Here is an 11,548-nt window from a genome sequence, read left to right as displayed (position 1 = left end):
TGGATGACCAATTTTGTCCAAGCAATGTTTTTTTTAGACCTTTCAAATAGCAATATACATGTGCCACATTGTTCCTACTATCAGTGATAAATTTTTAATTCATGGACATTTTCACAAATAATTTTTCCAACCATTCTACCTGCTCGCTCTCTCTCTTTAAGAGATCTCTTTCTTCCTGGATTAATGAAGAACAGGGGATAGTTACTCCAACATGTTTTGTTTCTTCCTTTTTTATTTCAGGATCCACTCTTCTGGATCAGCTGCAGTATCTAGTCCTGCCTCGCTAATAACATACTCCCAGAGTCAAAATCATCCCCATTGTATATCTACTCATCTCATCTCAATCACAGCAGGCATGAGTTTGGCCCTTTATTGTTTCAGTCATATGCAACCCAAAAAATAAGAGTTACTAGGCTGAATAATTTATTGTCAATAATGCAAATTGCAGTCTATGGTGAAAAATATGCAAAACGACACAACCAAATACGATCCACCACAAGGAGAGAAGAATACCTAATAGTATCTGCAAGTGCTGACAAACAGCAAATCAGTTCACTTTGAAAAACATTGCTTATTTAGGAAAATTTCATTATGTTTTCAGCTCAAGGTGACGATGACCAGAAAGACCAAAGAAGAATCTTGAAATATGGTTTTTTTCCATAGCATCAGCTCCAGCAGAGTGACTTCACTAAAAGATCAGATTTGTGGAAGCAACTTCTATTTCCTAGAAACAGCAGGGGATTGGAAGCATTTATCTAGTGACCCTAATACAAACGCATCTGTTGTCAGAGACTGTAATGAAAACAAAATAGGGAATCTGTTGTTGTAGTGGGATGACAAAGCTGTTAGAGAGTAAAACAACAAAAACTGTCTTGAACATAAAAAAGGCAAATCATTCTGCTGTGGATGAGACCCTACACCTGTTTTCCTGGGGCTATTCTCTCAGATCTGAGATTGTTCTTTCTATATATATCAGTGACTGCCTCCTTGTGTTAAAAGGAAAATTGATGAACTGGTTTTAGCAGAATAAGTACTGACCCATGCCTCCAACCAGAACTTCATCAGAATGTATCCTTTCCTAATATTTGTAAAAAATGGGTTCATTTTATTTTAAATTGTTTTTCATAGTTGCATGCATCTCCACATGGGCCTCCTGGAAAACAGCAGAAGAGGAAATGGAAAATTATCACACCAATGGCGAGTGTTGTCACCTTTCTAGACTGAGCAGAGAAAGTAATAGGAATCTCCCAAGAAGGCCTGCCCTCCTAAAAACCTAATTTTATAGTCTCTAGTGTGTTTGGATCAGTATCTCATTTTTTGCATGCTCATCTGAAGCAAACCTTAAAAATCTTTGGCTATGCACACAACTCTAGTGAAGACAATATTCCCATCTCCTACTGGTTTTATCAACACTTCCACCCACGCACACCAAATTATCAATAAGACTTGGCAGAAGTGAATTTGCAATCAGCAAAATAATCTGGTTGGTCCATGCCTTAATGAAAATACCTGTCCTTTGTCTTTCTGACTGGATTAAAACAGGGGAAAGCTGTCCATATTAAAAACTGGAGGGGAGGGAGGGGGGAAGGAAGGTAGAAGAACTGCAACTTTTGTACATCTTAACTTTTAATCATAGCTTGCAGTGTAAGTGGTCTGTACTCAAAACAAATTTCTTTATTCTAGTTTTCCAAGAACTCTCAAAGAATTAGAGAGTATGGCGTAATAGCTTCTAAACCATGAAATTAGGAAGCAAACAGAATTCCCCATATTTTCATCACCTGCTCCTGCTTTCACTGATAATGGAAAATCTTCCATAGACATCAATAAAAGCAGGGTCAAGCCCTCCCTCTTCCAGTATAACTGTCCTTTGCCTGCTATCTCTGATGCCCAAGAAGTTCACTAGCCATTTATGACTGGTTAAGATGACAATTCCCTTCATGGCCAAATGTTTAGATGTATAAGTGCTATGTGCTTAGTATTTCTGAAAGTCAGGCCACTTATTTAGGTGGCCAAATATGGATTTTAGGATCCACATTTGAAGTTTTGGCCTAAGTGCATTATAAAATATATTACATAAAGCTCAATGCTAATACAGTTTAAAATAGGACAAATCAAGGACTACATCCAAACTTTCAAAAAAGATGCACAGTTTTATTTGTTATGAGTGTGTGTCAAATTCAGATGTTTATTTTTAAATTATATTGGAGATACTAAGGTTTTTAAAAACCACCAACTTATTGAAAAAGACTTTTGTCATAATTAGGTATCTTAAAAAAACCCAACCAACCAACCATTATAAAGCAGGTTGAATAGTTTTCAATCCTCTTTCTTGCCCTTAGTTTCTGCCTTGTATTTCTGTCAGTGTATACAGCGTACCAACCATGGCAGTGACGCTCAAAACGTAATAACTCAATCCACTGCAACCATAGAGACACTGCAATTCATCTCATACTGCTTTGCTATGTTTATGCCACCGTGCTTATCAACATGATGCTGGTGCATCTTCATAACTCCATGATACTGTGTATTGATTCAACATCAGCAAGTAATAGCTTCGTGAATCAACAGTGTTTCTCTGCTCTTCCCTTGCCAGGTGAGAGGAAGAGGTTCTTCCCTCACACTCTTCCTCCTAGAAGGAATCTCAAGTGGGACCAATGGGTCTTGAAAAGTATCCTTGTTGCTTATTCAGTTTCAAAGTGATGTTCATACTATCATGCAGGTATCAAGCCAGATACAGAGTGCTTCTGGTAATCCAGCGTTCTGATCACTCTGCCTGAGTGAGATCCAGGCGGAGCAAGGTGGGAGATGATCAGAACTGTGATGTGTCTTTGTGACACCAATAAGTGTGACCCTGCAGATTCCCAGGTCAAGTACTACTTATTGACAGTACACATTTGCTAGGTCATATAAATGATGATGGGCTTGATCTTAAGCTCACACAAAACTATTTTATGGTTCAATATTACTCTCATTGTACTTGCAGTGGAAGATGTCAGTAGCCGAAAAATGAGGACCTATTCCTTTATATATGAGGTTAGCACCAGCATGTTTGCTTGACCTCTCTCAGCTTTAGTTCTGCATGATATTTTGTCATCATAGCGTAGGAAGGTTCCATCTACTTCCTGCTAAGGATGTGCTATAGAATTTTTTCTCATACATGACTGAACTGTTTATTATATAGTGACACTATAACAATGGAATACTTCATTAATCCTAATGTAATTTTTTTAGTAGTGTCCAAGAGGTCTACATCCCATTGACTTTAGATGAGATTTAAGCTTCTAAGTACCTATCACTGAACCACTTCTAAAAAATGCTTACCCCTGGATTTTATGGAACATACCCACTCAACTGTTTAAGAATAAATGGCTTAAAATTGACCATTGTTTGTCTACAACACAGAAGAAAAAATGGACACGTTTCACTTAGAAAAATAAATGCAGTAGTTTGAGAACAAAAGGGATGAATGTGTGGTCATGCCCCTTTCCCTCCTATTCAACTCTAAAGTTATATCCTCATCTGTAGGAAATAAAAACAGAAATTTTTGTTTTTACAAATGAGACCAGATAAAGCATATAGTTATGTGTGCTTCAGCTGTTTTCCTAAAAGCTCTTCAGTGCCTCAGGTTCTGAGAGTTAAACTCTGACTCTTGTTCAGGAAAAGTGAAAGGACATCTTTTCAGAAGCCAAAGAGCATTATACAAAGGTAGCTTCCAAAATTTGCAAATAAAAAGTGAGAGGTGATTTTACTTCATATGTGATAAAAGAATACAGTCGACTTGCAAGTGCTACCTGTCCTTGAAGTAAGAGCAAGTTTAATAGACTGAAAAATATACACAATGCTATATATATATATATATATATATATATATATATATATATATATAAAAATATAGTGGGGGAAAATATAAAATATTTTCCCCCACTGTACTTCGTGTGTCGGCTCACTTGTTCCTTTGAGGCACTGCTTCATATTCGAAGTGCTACAGAATTGCTAGCCTGGTGGGCAGTTTGGGAAGCAGCAGTAGGGACTGCTACTGTTCCTGTTAAGGGGTGACATCAGGAGCTCTGTTCCACAGCTGACTAATTACTCAAATTAGAAAAAGCTAAATGGAAATATTTTTAGTTATTTATTGCTTTTTCATTGATGTCCCTTATTGATTTAATAAAAAATATGTTTCCACTTTGAGCAATGTGTATGATTGCCATTTCTTACCATTGCATTCCATAGCAGTTTTGCTATTAATGACTTTACATTTCTAGATTCTATTTCTTTCAAAAAAGGAAGTGGCAATTAAATGCATATAAAATGCAAGCTGGCTTTTAAAATAACATTTTCACTAGTACTGCATGTATTATAAACATAAGGCTTGGGAATCAGTACTAGGCAGGAGTTAGAATGAGACTTGGCAATGAAAACTACGCCAGCAGACTCTTTAATGAATTCAGTTTTGTGCCCTTCAGAGCCCTCATTCATTGTACATTGAGATATACAGTTGGGTAGTTTCCAGGAGACAGGCCCTTGCATACTCCATTGTATCACAATTTATCTTCTAGCACATTGTCATCAGACAGCCAATAGAATCAACATTAGAAGTTTTTCTCTTAACAAAAGATTATAGAGGCACTGGTAAATTCAGGCCAGATTTCATTGGACTGATTTTTGAGGCAAAGCAAACAATCTTGTCTAATTTTCTGTATATTGTACCTATAGGTTAATATACCATTCTCTGCGACCATCTGTTTAGCAGCCATCATAGAGAGAAGCCAGTCATCATCCATTAAAAACTGTTTTGTTTGTTTTTCAAATGATACATATTGTTGAAAGGTGAAGGAGCCATTCTTTTCATTTGAGGGATCTCCATTCTTGTACTTGATTGGTAAATACATTGTAGATGGACAGTCACTGGGACGAAACAGTTTCTAACTCTGAAAACCATTACAAAGACAATTCTCATTAGGGCGGTACTTCTTGGAGAAAATTGTCAAGCATGCCCTGAAGAACGAGCAGACTATGCTTTTTTAACAGATGAACAGCTGTTTGTGGTACACAGTGTTGTTTTCCCCTCTCCTCCAAAAGCCCTTAATGCTTCAGAAAAGTCAGTAATTCAATGCCACTGGCATTTCTTCCATCTGTGGAATCCTTCAAATTATGCACTAGATATTTCATGAACAGTTTTTATTTGTACTTTTATATGGAAATAATGCTTTTCTCTGTCCTCTGAAATCCTAGAGGCCTGACAAAGGGAGAAAGAGAAGTCTCAATTTGTCACACCATTAAATATTCTTTATTAAAATGTCTGCTTCTACCAGCTTTACTAATGTTGAATAGTTGTTTTACACCAGGAGTCATCTTATAGGACACAATCAAACTATTACTAGCAGAAAAAGGTAATACTCCATGTGAGTAAGAGTGGTAGAATTTGGCCTTTTAGAAATAAAGAACTTACAGCTTTATTCTTTTCTCTTTACTTGAGATTTCTGAGACTTATTTTGCACTGCCTATATTGTACAATTTCAAATTCCGTTATCTATCCTCAATACACAAGTTAGTGTCTCATATTGTGTACGCTATTAAGTACATTTTAAAAAATGGATACCATCAGAACCTTCAAATATAGAAAAAAACATAAAATTTAGTAGAAAATTTCAGTACGTTTTGAATCATGTAGAATTCAAATGAAAGTTAGAGCTGTTTTAGAATTCTATAATATAGTTCAACAAAGCAAAACCAAAATCACAGGTAAATTCAAATGGATTTTAGAGTAATTGCCATAGAGCCCCATTGATTTTACCCTGTTAAGTTCTGTAGAACTTTTCCATAAGGGTTTTTAGATGTATTCTTTTTCTAGTGTATGCTTGGGAATTTTCTAAATTGGGTTGATGTTTGGAAACTGCTTTTTTTCCCTTTCTTCTATTTCTTACTAGAGAGGAAAATAGTATGGAGACCTGAACAAAATTTTTCCAAACAAAAATTTTTACTGTCAGAAAACTCAAGTCTGCCAAAAAATTAAGTTTTCAATGGGAAGATATTGATTTTAATGACATGTTTTTTCATTTTCCAGTTGGAGAATCCAAAATGAAATATTTGAGTCAACATTTTGGAATAAAACAAAATTGAGTTTTGTTTCAGTGTGATGTTTCCACGCCTGCCTCAGTTTCTCCTTTCAGAGTCCCCACTAACTCCATATAAGCTTATCTTCTGTCAATCAACATGGTTTATTATGAAACACAGGTCATTAGAAGTCCCAAATGTAGTCCAGTTCCCACACCCAGTAAACACAGTCCTTAAAATCCTGCTTCCCCCAGTAGGCATCCCCATCCCACACACTGGTGGGAGTCCTTCCATACCACAATCCAATGCATTCTGTCACATGTAAGCTCCTCACTGGTCTTCTTTTGTCCCTTTGCTAAGACAGCCATCTCAGCCCTACCAGCTGCAATGCAACTGCACACTTCTCTGTGGAAACCCCCCACAGCCTTTCTACAGGGAAATCTTTACCAGGGAAATGGCCATCACTCCCCATGAACTTCTCACTGTTCCACTACATCGAGCTCTCCAGCCCCAAAGATGTCAGAGGATAAGCCCCACACTGCTCTCCCACACTCAGCCTTCTCTAGCCCTCAACTCTGGCTCTCAGCCAGCAGATATGTCTTTCTGCAGCTCCTCCTGCCTTCAAATCTCTCCAGCCCTCTGACCTGGGGAAGGCAACCAGCAATCCCCACTTGCGGCTCTCCTTACCTGTAGCCTTCCCTCAGCTTCCTTCCAGGATTGTCCACAGTGCCCGGTCTCTGATAGCTCCCATCAGCCCCTGATAGGACTAGGCAACACAGAATCACTGGAACTCTCCACTCACCACATCTCTCCCTGATCCTTGATAGCCCCTGGGTTATGCTCCACTTACTTATTTGGCCAAGTGAGAGCACTTACACTGGCACAGAGGAGTTGGACCTACTTCATTTACTGGGATCAGCCATTCCCTGGCACCCCCCACTTACCAGCTTTTTTCCAGTTGGTAAAGAGATTTTTTAAAAAACAGTGTGAAAAGTGGGATTTGGGCAATCAAGCTGAAAGGGGATTCTTTTTCATGGGAAAACTAAGTCTTTTGACCTATTTTAGTAACATGGGAAAGCATTTAAAAGTGCCCCCTTTTATAAGTTGAGAGAAATTTTAAAAATGTATATAGTATTGTGATGCTAATGTTAAAAGGAATAGAAGAGGACTCTGTGCACCTTTTTGGAGGGTTGGTTCCTCTTTATGTTCCTATTGATGCATATCATATATCACCTTAGGGGATAGTTGATCACTTGATGTTACTATGTTAACTTGATGTTACTTTTGGCAGAGTGACTCTGCTTGGACTTCTGGGTGTAAGGAAGCTTAAGTGGAGCACTTTCCACAGTGCAGAGCATCCTTAGTTAAGAGTCCCAGCAGTGTGGAAGCTACTGAGTCCTGTAGGAGGAAAGAACCATGGAATAAACATCCATAAGAAGTACTCCATAGATCCAATTGTCCTTTTGGAAAGAAATATTTTCCTGTGATTGTGGGGAGGAACAGTTGTGGGTTTTGAGATGAGTTGAATGAAGAAAGAAGCTAGGAGGGAAAGAGGGGAGAGATGTTGTGATGTTCCCCTCTAGCGTTATCCGGACCAGTGATCTTCTAGGCAACTCCAATCCTTGACTCTGGGAGCCAGCCTTACCCTGCTCTGCTGTGAGAACCCTCACTCCAGGGCTGATCACGCACAGCCTCTGGCACGTAAGCTGCTCCCAGCTATTTGCAAGCGAATGACACTAGCCAATATCTCTGGTCCCAGACACAACCCTAGGAACCTCCATCTTGCAGTGTCCAGTTATGCCCGCTGGAGACTGCAAGCTTATATGAGTTCATCAGTTTAACAAAGAAATGGACATGTACCAGGCTTGATCTCCAAAGGGGAGCCTCTGACATGCTTCAAACCAAATGCACTGCTTCAGGTAGAACAAACAAGCAGATGTATTAACTATAAAAATAGATTCTAAGTGATTATAAGTCAAAGCATAACAAGTCAGATTGGGTCAAATGAAATAAAAGCAAAATGCATTCTAAGCTGATCTTAACACTTTCAATGTCCTTACAAACTTAGATGTTTCTCATCACAGGCTGGCTGGTTGCTCTTCAGCCAGGCTCTCCCCTTTGATCAGTGCTTCAGTCGCTTGGTGGTGGTGGTGGTGGTGTCTGTAGATGTAGGTGGAAGAGAGAGAGAATGGCAAATGTCTCTCCCTTTTATCATGTCCTTTCTTCCCTCTTGGCTTTTCCCCGCCCCCTCTTCAGAGTGAGGTGAGCATTACCTCATCACAGTTCCAAAAAAGTAACTAACCAAAGGAAGCGGAGTGATTCCACTGAGAGTCCAACAGATTCTTTTGTTGCTGCCTAGGCCAGCGTCTTTTGATCCTGTGAGGTTGGGCTGGGTTTGTCCCATACACGCCCTGATGAGGTGTAACTGCCTCTCTGCTCTTGGAGAGTTTTTTCGATGGCTTATTTTAAGCCATGAGGCTACATTTTCAGCCTCATAACTACATACATGAAATTATAACCTCAACCTTACTATGACATTACTGTAACAACAATGCTTAGTGCATCATGAGCCTTCTGAAGATACCCGACATGACAAACTTTGCATTGGATACACCACCATCATTTTAAAAGGTGGAACATGGCGGTGCTGGGTGTTCCCCCAACGTACAGAGCATCACGTTGGGGAGGAACAGTTGTGGGGTTTGAGATGAGCTGAAAGAAGCTAGGAGAGAAAGAGGGGAGAGACGTGTATTTTAGGTATTCATAAAGCTCTTATTTTTTTAGTCCTAAGGCACAGCAGTAGAAGTGGAGTCCTAATGTCCCGTCCTATATAGCAGCCACCAAAGAATACATCCCGTCAGTGCTGGAAGCACTAGGATATTTTAGGTTATAATGGTTAACCCTTCATTAATTTAATCTATTCCCTCCATATATTGTATTTCAGAGATAAAAACACTTACTTCTTTTAGTATCTGTCAAATAACCCTCATCTACTTCTCCCATCCTTTTTTTGCTAAATATAGTATAATTTAGATGAGACAGTCCCAACTTTCTCCTTCCTGATAAAGCTCAGTGAAGACTACTATACACAAAATAATTCTCCATTAAGTACCAGCAAAATACGTTGTTGGCTTATGGAGTTTGTTTTTCCTGTTGTAGAACTTTCATAATGTAATTTTGTGAGATGTCAGTGGAAATGCACAGCCCTATCTTAGCAGGAACTTGAACAGCCAGATGGAATGCCAGATGACTAGGAGAGTCATTCCAATGCAAAAATGCTTCCTGATTTGGGGGAAGAAATATTCCATGATGATGATTCTGATTACTTCTGGGGATTGTCAACTCTGACAGCATCTGTGCCAGCAGATCTCTGTTGAATCTACTACAATGGTAATCAACTGAAAGGCTTTATTTGACACTGGGGGTAGGGAAAGATAGCTCTGTGGCTTCTGGAAGCCTTACAAGGCATTTTAGTCTTCTTTATACAATGCTTTAAATAGTATTTTACTCCATTAGCATTTTAACCAATAAGACTAATCTCTGACTAGTAAAGTAAGGCAATCCTGACTAGTGACAAGGGATGCAAAACTCATTTTGTGTAATTCCAAATCCATTGAAACATCATGGGTTCAGGAGTTCAACTTGATTATTGAATTTGCATTGCACTTAGAAAAGATTGTGAAAAAGGAGAGTTTACTTTACTTATTGAACAATCACTAGGAAAAACCCCAAACTAAATTACAGGGGATGTATTACAAACAAACTAAATTTGCAAGCAATGCATATTGAAAAGATAAGTTGAGAGATCTGCACAGTCTCAGAAAGATCCATGAAATGTATTCATCCCAAGTTGTAAGTTATGTACATCAATTAATGCTGTATAATGAGTTAACTCGTTCCATTGCCAAAGCATGAGATGTCATTATTTCTGAAATACAAGTATAACATTTACATAATCCATCTGAAAAGATCAACTCCTGAGGCCATTCTGAAGAAGGGACAAGTTTTGAATCTGGCTTCTCAGAATTAACTGAGGAGGAGTCTCTAAAACGTGTCTCATAACTGGCATCAGTTTAAGCCTTCAAACAAAATAAGAAATCAAGAAAAATGAGACACAGGCAGCATATTGGTTTTGTGATTTTTGTCATCTGTTAATGGTCACAATGTTATCTTTTCTATAAAATCCACAAAGTGATCATCTGCTTACACTTACACTCCAACAATCCTCCATCTGGCCTCATCTCCTACTGTGTGACAAGAAGAGTCCTCTAGCTGTCAACCTCAGTATGAAAGAAATATCAGGGTTTCTTTCACGCCAAATCAATTCCTCCCTCCTTTTTTACTGCCCCCTTAAACAACAACACCACCACCACACAAAACAAGGATCTTAGCACAGTGCACTGAAAGGGAAAAAAAACCATGAAATTGATTTTACCCCCTTAGCTTCAGTGAATCACGATGTTAAAAAAAACAAAACACAAAACCACACACAACCTCCCAAATACAAAGCTATAGTAGAGGCAGCTCTCAGCTATAACCAGTGGTGAGCTGGAGCCGGTTCGCTAGAACCAGTTGTTAAATTTAGAAGCCCTTTTAGAACCGGTTGTTCCACAAGGGACAACCGGTTCTAAAAGGGCTTCTAAATTTAACCGGCCAAAAGGGGCGCCATGGGTGCTCCAGGGCTGGAGCACCCAAGGGGAAAATTTGGTGGGTGCTTGGCAGCTCCCTGCTCCACCCCCGGCCCCTGCTCCGCCTCCTCCCCTGAACGCACCGCCCCACTCTGCTTCTCCGCCCCCCAGGCTTCCCGCAAATCAGCTGTTCACGCAGGAAGCTGGGGCAGGCTGAGAAGCAGGCCGCAGCTTCCCACTCAGGCCCAGGGAGGCAGAGCAGAGGTGAGCTGGGGTGGGGGCGAGGAGGGCTGCCCGCGCCGCAGCAGGTAACCCGGGGGAGGGGGGCACGTAGGGGAACCGCTCCCCGCCACAGCTCACCTCCGCCACCCTCGACCTGAGCGTGAAGCCGCCGCCTGCTTCTCAGCCCTCCTAGGCTTCCCACCGAACAGCTGATTTGCAGGAAGCCGGGGGAGGGAGTGGAGAAGCAGAGCGGGGCGGCACATTCAGGGGAGGAGGCGGAGTGGAGGTGAGGTGAGCTGGGGCCGGGCGGAGAGCTGCTGAAAGAAATAGAGAAATTTCAGCTATTCCCCTCCCACATCCTACTCCTAACCCTGTTGTGCATTGGAGCAATGGTAGTGAGGAGAAAAAAAGCTTTTCCATCAGAACTGGAATGACATTTACAACAGAAGCTAGACACAATTGTAAACAAAAAAAACCTACCCTATGAGAGCTTCCGATAGCCCACAAAGGCAGAAGACTCCATCGAGTCCACTAGGGACTTTACTGTACAGATCTGATTATACGTGGGAAGTGCTTACCAGTAGACATTCCTGTAGTCAGTACTATAGAAACCCTTACAATCTTAAAAAAATTCTTCCGGCTAG

At 40.1% G+C, this 11,548-nt stretch overlaps 1 long non-coding RNA gene across 1 annotated transcript; it reads left to right on the top strand.

Moving 5' to 3' along the window:
- The first annotated feature begins 442 nt into the window (after window positions 1-442).
- On the top strand, window positions 443-7,785 carry LOC122466639. Its single transcript, XR_006292314.1, has 3 exons — window positions 443-454; window positions 5,653-5,655; window positions 7,616-7,785. It is a non-coding gene; the product is annotated as an uncharacterized LOC122466639 (long non-coding RNA).
- Window positions 7,786-11,548: the final 3,763 nt, after the last annotated feature.

The sequence above is a fragment of the Chelonia mydas genome, chromosome 7 (assembly GCF_015237465.2).
Source record: "Chelonia mydas isolate rCheMyd1 chromosome 7, rCheMyd1.pri.v2, whole genome shotgun sequence".
Classification (NCBI taxonomy): Eukaryota; Metazoa; Chordata; order Testudines; family Cheloniidae; genus Chelonia; species Chelonia mydas.
The sequence above is the reverse complement of the archived record's forward strand: the minus strand, read 5'-3'. Positions and strand labels throughout refer to the sequence as shown.